Raw genomic sequence first — 8654 nt, 5'->3', positions numbered from 1 at the left:
ATGCCAGTTCTCCAGAAAACTGCAATCATGGGAAAATTTGTAGGCCAGGGTGAATCTTCAATAAGAATATTGTCCAGACCTCTCTGGAACAATTTGGATGGATCTTTTTGCTCTTTACATGTATTCTCTCAGGTGCTCAAGAAGTGTATACATATTTGCTGTTTACAGACATTTGGGTTTTAAGTGTCTACAGGAGTATAATTGACAGGTTATTTTGTGCTATTCCCCACTAAGAGTGTCTGAAGACAAGATTCCACGACAGCTGCACACTGAAGAGTGTTTCAGTGCTCAGATAGGAGCTGGTAAACTTGGTTCTCCACAACCAGTTCCAGTCCAAGTCACACTGATAAGAGTCATGCAATGTAATAGGAAAATAATACCATACGAACCAGTAAACTATATCTGGCTAAATTTATTATGGGTCTGAGAGATGTAATATAAAACTAATTTAACTGTTCTGTCTGTGGATTGGATCTTTATGTTCTTAAAAACTGTCTGTAGAGCAGCCCTTTGTGTCCTCTGCATCTTAGGAGCAATTCCTGGGAAAAAAGACAGAAGGCATGGTCTCCCTTAGAAACGTTCCTTTTTCTTCTCTTGTTTCACAACAGAAATATTTGCAGTGAAAGTAACTTTTTTTTATATGAAAGATTGGGGATCCCTGCCAGAGTTGTGTATGGCAATTCCAACTGCTCTCTACACAGCCAAAGATTAATTTAATACCAAAACCTGTCAGTTGGCAGCAACAACAAAAATAAACCTGGAAAAGGGTCACTTGTCGCTGTCCATGTGTTTCTTAGCCTGATTAGGGGAACCCATGGTTTTGGCGAGACGCTAACAAACAATCAGGCCCTTGGACTCAGCCTCTTCTGGTGCTGCCAAGACATAATCATTCTAACATCCTGGACAGCCTAACCTTGCCTCCTTTTTAATAAGCTCCTATACAGGAAACCATTTATAGATAAAATAAAGGAAAATTATTGTGCTCACTTTATATTCCTGAAGAAGGAAAAAGAAGCAAAATAAATTAAGTCCAATTTGCATGGACTTTTGAACACGCACAATTTTGGATATAAGCTGTGGAGCAGACATAGAATGCTGTAGCCTTTATAGTCAATATTTTATTAAATTTTTCCTTGTAAATTTTGCTCTGTCTTTATTGCATTCATTCAATAATGGAAAAACTTCCCTGTTTCCCTAATTCTATGCCTTAAAATTTCCCTTCTTGTTAACCTGTGACTGCAGTCTAATGCATAGAGTGTCTGCCATACAATACAATAAGGGTAGATTCAAGTACCAAGGTGACTGTATTTTTTATTAAAATGCAATTTTATATGTTCAGTTCCAAACTGATGACTGCATTTGCAACACCTAATTGCCACCAGTATCTACAAATACTTTGCATTTAATGAAAACATCCAACTAAGGTTCCTCATTTCACTTGAAGCAGCAGGTTGTATTACGCAGTGTAAAATATCATTTTATGAAATTTCATAGGAATACAGATATAACTTTGCACTCTCTATTCTTATTTGAACTTTATTCTTGTTATAGTGCAGGGCTTTATTAATTTTTTCATGGTAAGTCTCAAAATATTTCTTTTGCATCAGGAAACTAGGCAGCAGTGGCTAATTTAACACCTGTAAATTGCCATGGCTACCAAGGAAACACTTTCTAGCTTTATAAGGTAAGTATCTATTTCATATTTTAAAATAGTGGTGGATTTGGATCCAGTGGTTATATCTTTTATTAAAAATTCTATTAACTTTATTCATTAACACACCATCAGGGATCACTAGCAGCACACAAATTTAAGGCCAGGAGGTAATCAGTCAGCCAAGGCTGACCTTCTTCATACTCTACCACATGGATTCTCACCTAATAATGGCTGAATTAGATTTTTCTAAAAGATCCAAAACACTTTTGCTGCTTACAAGAGCAAAGAAGGGAAAACAGTTGAGCTGTTTGAAGACGTGGTTAAAACAAAGAGCAGAGAGAACTGTGTCATCTTTTGTTCTGTTTGTCACTCCATAGCTTCATCAGATCTGATTTTTGGTAAAATTTAACAAGGATCTGAAGGTCATCTTGTGTGCAGCCACATCACCTACCACTCAACTATACTGCTAATGCAGCTTTGCACTTGTTTAAGGTAAAGAGCCTCATCTGCATCAGGTGTGAAATGGCAGGGTATTTACAGCCATGTCATTCAGTCTACAGCCTAATGACAGGCAGTACTCATAGATTTTAGCTCACCTTATAAAGAAAAATCAATTCATAGCAACACAAATCAAGATTATAATTCTTCAAAATTCAAAAGACAGGAAGAGGCCATAAAACTAGAATTTTTAGTGCCCAAAGATATTCCTTATATCTCTGCAATGTGAGTGTGGTGTTTCACAAGTGATGTCTGAGATAAGAGCCTACCCAGTTTACAGGGGCCAAGCTTAAACCCACCATCTTGGAGACCTGGCAGAGGTAAACCCAAAGGGTCTCAGTTTCATCCTTATTCAGTGCAAATTATACCACAAGAAGACAATGAAGATCCACAACTTGCAGGGACAGAAAATCTGCCTCCATCTCTTAAGCAAATAGTAAAAAAAAATAATAGTATAACAGCCAATATAAAGGCTTTCCTAATTTAGTAATTTAAACAATTTTGGGCCAAATTCTGGATTACATCTAGGTAACACTTCAGGCTGACTTTGTTACTGCAGAGGCACGTGGTATGAAGACAGCTGGTGAGATGGCACAAAGAATGACTGAAAAGGCAGAACAACTGCATCAAACCCCCTAACTCTGCTTTGTGCTTTGGCTGCTTTTTTTGGACAGTTTTTGAGCTCTGTGGGTATATATACGCAGTCCAGATTCTCCTCCTTTCAAAGGCTGGTAGTCTCACTCTAGAGTCAACTATCCCGCTGTACCTGACATTGATACTTGCAGGGTATAGACAAAGAGCATCTTGGCCAGGGAATGGGAGAGCACGCAAGAACAGGAACATATACCATATGCTTTAAGCTTTCCAGGGGCATCAGTAAAGGGGTGGAAACCTGACTTGGGCTTACATGGGCTGGGAAAGCATGGCTCTGGATCACTCTTCAGCCCATTGCTGCTTTGCTGTAATGGCTTCTCTGTCAGACAAGCAACTGTAGTGATGTGGAAACAGCATGGATATTGGGTAACTTTGGCACTGTAGTTTTAACATAGCTGGAAGTTTCATATGAAAAATGCAAAAATTTTGCAAATGACCCACTAGGAGAAGGCTGTAACATAGCCAGATATGTTCACCCTTCTGATTTAGTGGGAATTGGTCAGAAAGGTCTCATGAAAAATATACAACACTTTCAGATGGAAAAAAAAAAAAAGGGAAAAGAGCTTGGAATACATTGAAAGGAGAAATGAGAATGTGAGAATACAACTGCACTGGTCTTTGATCATGAATCCAGTAGGAATATTACTTATCTTTATATTTGTGACAAGATTGCGGGATTTCCTTTTTACCAAGTCCCTTCAAAAGTAGAAGGAGACTGCAACATAACAAATTGGTGCTGCTAATTCGAATGAGAAAGGCTTCCTTACATGTACTGTATGTATCTTCACAATCCTGAACGGAAATTAAAAAAAAAAAATGGGGAGATGCTTTTTGCAGGACACATAAATGCAAGTCCACCATTATTCCACTGGCTTCAGTTTAGTTCTACAGATTTTCTGTATTAAAATCAAAACCAAATGAAAACCTAATTTTTTTTTCATTTATACATACATCATGTAAGTCAGATGGCAAGTCCACTGAAGTTAGTGTATGTGAGACTAAACCCAAGTGTTATACATACATAGGATGTTCAAGTCCCATGTACCAAAGCATGACTGGATCTGGAAGCACTTGTATAATATCAGCTCTATACAACACCCAGAGTAATACCATTCATTCCTGACTTACTCATGAGAAAAAAAACCCCCCAAACTCCCCTCATGCACCCCCAAAAAAGACAGAATAAGATCCTTTCTTTAGGATTGCTAAGAATACATCCATAGTATAAATCTTGGTATCAAGGTGTTTTAATAATCTCACTTCTTTCAGCATTTCCGCTCTTCTTTTCTTATTTCTTCTTCCTTGCTTTAACTGCTGCTCTACCTCCTCCTTTTTCTGGGCACTAAGTGTCTGTCTGATTCAAGGAACTTGCAGTGATTTCAACTTCTCAAAAATCAGTTTCTTTTGAAAAATTTACAGTGACAGAGTTTCTTTTGTGTTCTTACAAAAATAAACTCAATACCTGTTGGAAATCCGAAAAGCTTTTGTTTTGGATAGTCAAAAAGGTTAGGTGTGCTGAAAGGCAAAAAATATGCATATTTGCTCTCGTTTTTCACAGAAAACCTGACAGAAGGTGATGATAGAGTTTACGGAAAAGGAATACTTAAGAGCAGACGTCATTATGTTGCTACCTTCTCTGCAGCAGTTTGGAGGCACCAGTTTCTTTTAAATTGTAAATATTTTTTCTCTGCATATGTAGAAACTTCTTGTAAAGCATAACACCGTCCCTTCCAAAAAAAAAAAAAAAATAAAATTTCCATCAAGACAACTAAAAGCTGCGCAAGGATTCTAAGTCGGCTTTCGTGAAAGGGGAGCCTGAGATCTAATATTGCTTCAGAGGATGGAGAGGGAAAGTGGAAATCGATCCCCAGAGCAGACGCAGGGAGTGAGTGGAGGGCAGGAGGGGCGGGGGGCGGCCCGGCAGCCACCAGGAGTCAGCCGAGACCTTCCCGTGTTGCAGCAGCGGTGGCGGCTGGGCGCGGGGTGGGGGGCGCCGTGCGGCTGCCCCGCTCGGGAACGGCTGGGATAAACCATCCGTCAGACCTGAAAATCTGGTAGACGTTTCCGACAGGTTATCTCTCAGGCTGTTACGTGCACGGAGCACTGACGCGTCCTTTTTATTCCCCTCCGTGTTTATGCAGCAGTCAGATGAGTTGAGTGTATCCAGTTTGTGCTCAGCGTGACTGCAACCTGATACGGGGAGCACGGCAAGGTTTACTTTTTAATCTCCGTACTCCCACGGGAGAGGTATTTCAGGCTGCTCCTTTGGGCAAAACAATCCCACCAGCCAGCAAATTGATTGTATGGGGAATGTGACTCTAGTTCCAAAAATTCATCCAGAAACTATGGATATAGTGGGTCAAAAAAGTTATCTGGAAATTATGGATATAGTGGTACCAGGTGCCAAATTTGCACTTTTTAAAAATTCAGTTCACATATAGCTCACTTTGTTTCAGATCAAATGCTTTACTGAACCAGAACTAGAAAAGAAACACAGCTAGCCAAACACCCCAAGATCACAACCCTACAATAACAACTCAGGACATACACACAATAGAAAAGAAAAGCTTCTGCAGCAGCAAGGAAACAGACTTCAGTCTCAAGCTTCCAGGGGGGTTAAAACAACAGTGAGTTAAACGTGCAACTTTGCATAATAGGAAAATATCTCGGCCTTTTATTCCATGAGTGAGGAGTTGCAGAATCAGAATAAGGAATTGTCTATGGTAACTGAAACCGCATTAAAACCTTGGGTTTCTTTGCATATGGAGACAAGAGCTTGCCAACATTAATTCAAGGAGAGGACCTAAAATTGGGAAGAATGCTTATGCATGTACACTAGAACCTAGGAAAGTCCCTGAGACTGAAAAAAATAAACCAGCATGTATTTAAACACTTTCCTGAACCAGGGCCGGTGTCTGTCATAGTAATTAGTGCATCTTAATAATCAGACTATTTTAATTAATATTCAGCTCTTTTTATTTTTCATGGAAAAAAAATGTAAGCTATTAAACATACTCCCACGTATACTTTTTTTACCTTAAATAAATAATTGTTTTTGAGGAGGGATTCCTTTCCTAACAATTTTTTATGAGAAGTAATAAAATGATACAAATAATGCCTGTTATAATCAAGTAAATTGAAAAAATAAATCAAATGCAACCAAAAAAAATTTTTTTTTTTCTGATTTTCTGACCGGTTCTAGAATTGCTTGCATTTGGAAAAAACCAATTCACTTGCTCATTTTACCATAATTTAGAACATTTATGTATTCCCTCCTGCTGTGATACAAACTGTTCTTCTTTTTAAATACAACAGCGCTGTAAATATTATAAGACATTTGCGATACAGTGAACTTTTCCACAATCAACTTTTTTTCCTGTTCTCAGTTATAATGACTACTTATTCTAAATAGAACATTGCTCCATTATACAGCTTGTTTGTACAGGATGAAATAATATCATATCTATCTAAAATGCAGTTATAGCTTTATTCTGTCTCAACTAGAAAACCAGTCATATAGTTGTTGTAGAACTATTTACTTCGCTGTTGGAGACAACAAAAGGTGACCTCCAGACTATTAAGTTCTGTCTTTGTAAGTGCTCATAAAATGGCTGTACTTTAGAAAGGTTTCTGCCTCTTCCCCAGGAGCGATGGTTGTGATCTAAGCTTAAGTCATACCATGCCATATCCAGAATTTCTCAACATGCAGAAGATTGGAAAAAATTCATAGCCATAATCCTATCAACGTTGCAATTGCCAAAGTAAAGATAGGGTTAGATGAATCAGGCACAGACCTGCCAAGACTGGGCATAAATATAAAGCTAACAACACTAAGTAGATTAAAGAGTGGGGCGACATCACTTGTAAAAGTTACATTCAGTTCACTGTAATATTTGCAAATTCAGACTTTTTCCAACAGCCATTCACCATTTGGCATATACGTATGTGTGTGGATGTTTATGTGCTCCACATGTATTGAAGTAAAGGCAGTGAATACCTTCTTCCAAATTTCCAGAAGAAGGTTCTTGACTCCTCCACGTTTCTTGACTCCTGCAGAAAATGTGGGCATCTCACGTTCTAGCAGGCAAGACTTTGAAACACTACTCAGCTTCTCTAATATCCTTGGAGCATTGCTATAAATCTTTGATTCTAGCAGTAATGTTGAGGAACCAAGTTCTAGGTTGTATTTTCCTAGAAGAGGCTAAGCCAGTTCAATGGAGTTGTGCCGATTAATACCAGAAAGTGGGTTGACTCAAATATGTTCCCAATCAGACTGCTATTTTTTATACAGACATAGCCTATTTCCATCAAAGGCAAGGGACATGACCAGAATACTTTTAGAAGGATATGTTTCATGGGAAGTTTCAAGACTTTATTGGGAATCGTTGTTTGCATAAGAAATTGCTCAAAATTGAGGAACTTTTCAAATAAAATTAAGCAGACTTTGTATTTTGAAGGACTGGAGCCAGAGAAGAAACTTGTGTCAGAGCAAGATTTCAACAAGGCTGCTGTGCACAGGGTTTGTAGCAGGGTTCAGAGGCAGCTGAACAGTTGAAGAAGAAAGTTTGTTTTTCTTATTTTAACTGCTTGGTCACAGCAGTACTGCTAGGGTAGAGCACGTCCTATCTGCTGCCTGGTATGTGCCTCTATTCCCAAACACAGTACAAGACACGTCAGTCGTTACTGGCAAAAATTATGAGATTTTTCTTCTACTGGAGAACTCCGTTGGCTCTTATCCACGTTGCTGTGCTTCCAACTCCATTACACCTTCCCTCTCAGATCTCAGCCCTGTTAACTCTTTCTTCTACATCCAGAACTGCTCCTGTTCCTTGTACTATTCCCCTCTCGTTACAGCTTGTTGCAAACAGGAGGTGGTGAGGAAAGAGAAGCTGCTGTGTGAGGAAACACACCTCTGAAACTTTCAAAGATAAAAAATCCAGTCGAGGTCTGAAGTGGAAAATTTCAGCCAGTTCTACTTTCTTTTTTGCTCAAGGCAACAACTCAGCTGACCCAAAGCTTTCAGGAGGCCAGAGAAGTGCACAGTTAGATGATAGCAATGCATGCATACACAAATATAAAGATACATACATGTGTGTATATTTTCAAAAAAAGCTGCTGCCTTACTTCCCTCCCTTCCTGTGCTGCTGTCAGTGCTCCTAGCTGTGTTCTGAGACAAGTCCTGTTTCAGACTGACCTCTGCTTCCCATCATCCCAACAAAGAGACCCTGCCTCTGTGGCTACCCAGGGTTGGGGTAAGGAGTTGTGCCTCTGTCTAGACAATCTGGATGTTAGGAAAGGAATTGGCAGTGTTTTAAAGACACCATCAGTAGGGCTGATGCATGGGTCTCTAACAGAGGAGACACTCCAGCATGTATGTAGTTACTGGCATGTTTCTTGCATTATAGTTGCTGCCCAAGATTCCCAATAAGAGATCTGCAGTTCTACAGCCAACCAGAAAATGACCAAGAGCTAAACTATGAGGATCAAAGGTATGCAGCATCCACATGAGCATGGTTGTTCAGCCAGACAGGAAAGCCACGCTGCTACTGGAGCATGAAGCAACTCCAAGGGACTTTACAGCTGTCAGTTAAGTCTCTGCCAGGCTCTGCCCGGCAGCCAGATGTTGTTGTTGGGAAATATACCCAATACAGCTCAACATCTGGGGCCCATGATTGCCACTGAAATGCTGAAAAACACTGGGATATGAGGGACAAAAGGCTTTTGGGACTGTATCCCACCCTTCTTTTCAATTAACTGAGAAACATTCTTGGAAAGTTAGGGTGCTAGAAAGGACAAGTCTTACAATACAACTGAAGAATAACTTGAGCATGTTATTTATATATTTACA

Source organism: Chiroxiphia lanceolata, chromosome 1 (assembly GCF_009829145.1).
Source record: "Chiroxiphia lanceolata isolate bChiLan1 chromosome 1, bChiLan1.pri, whole genome shotgun sequence".
In the NCBI taxonomy this organism is placed as follows: Eukaryota; Metazoa; Chordata; class Aves; order Passeriformes; family Pipridae; genus Chiroxiphia; species Chiroxiphia lanceolata.
This window is presented reverse-complemented; position numbering follows the sequence as displayed.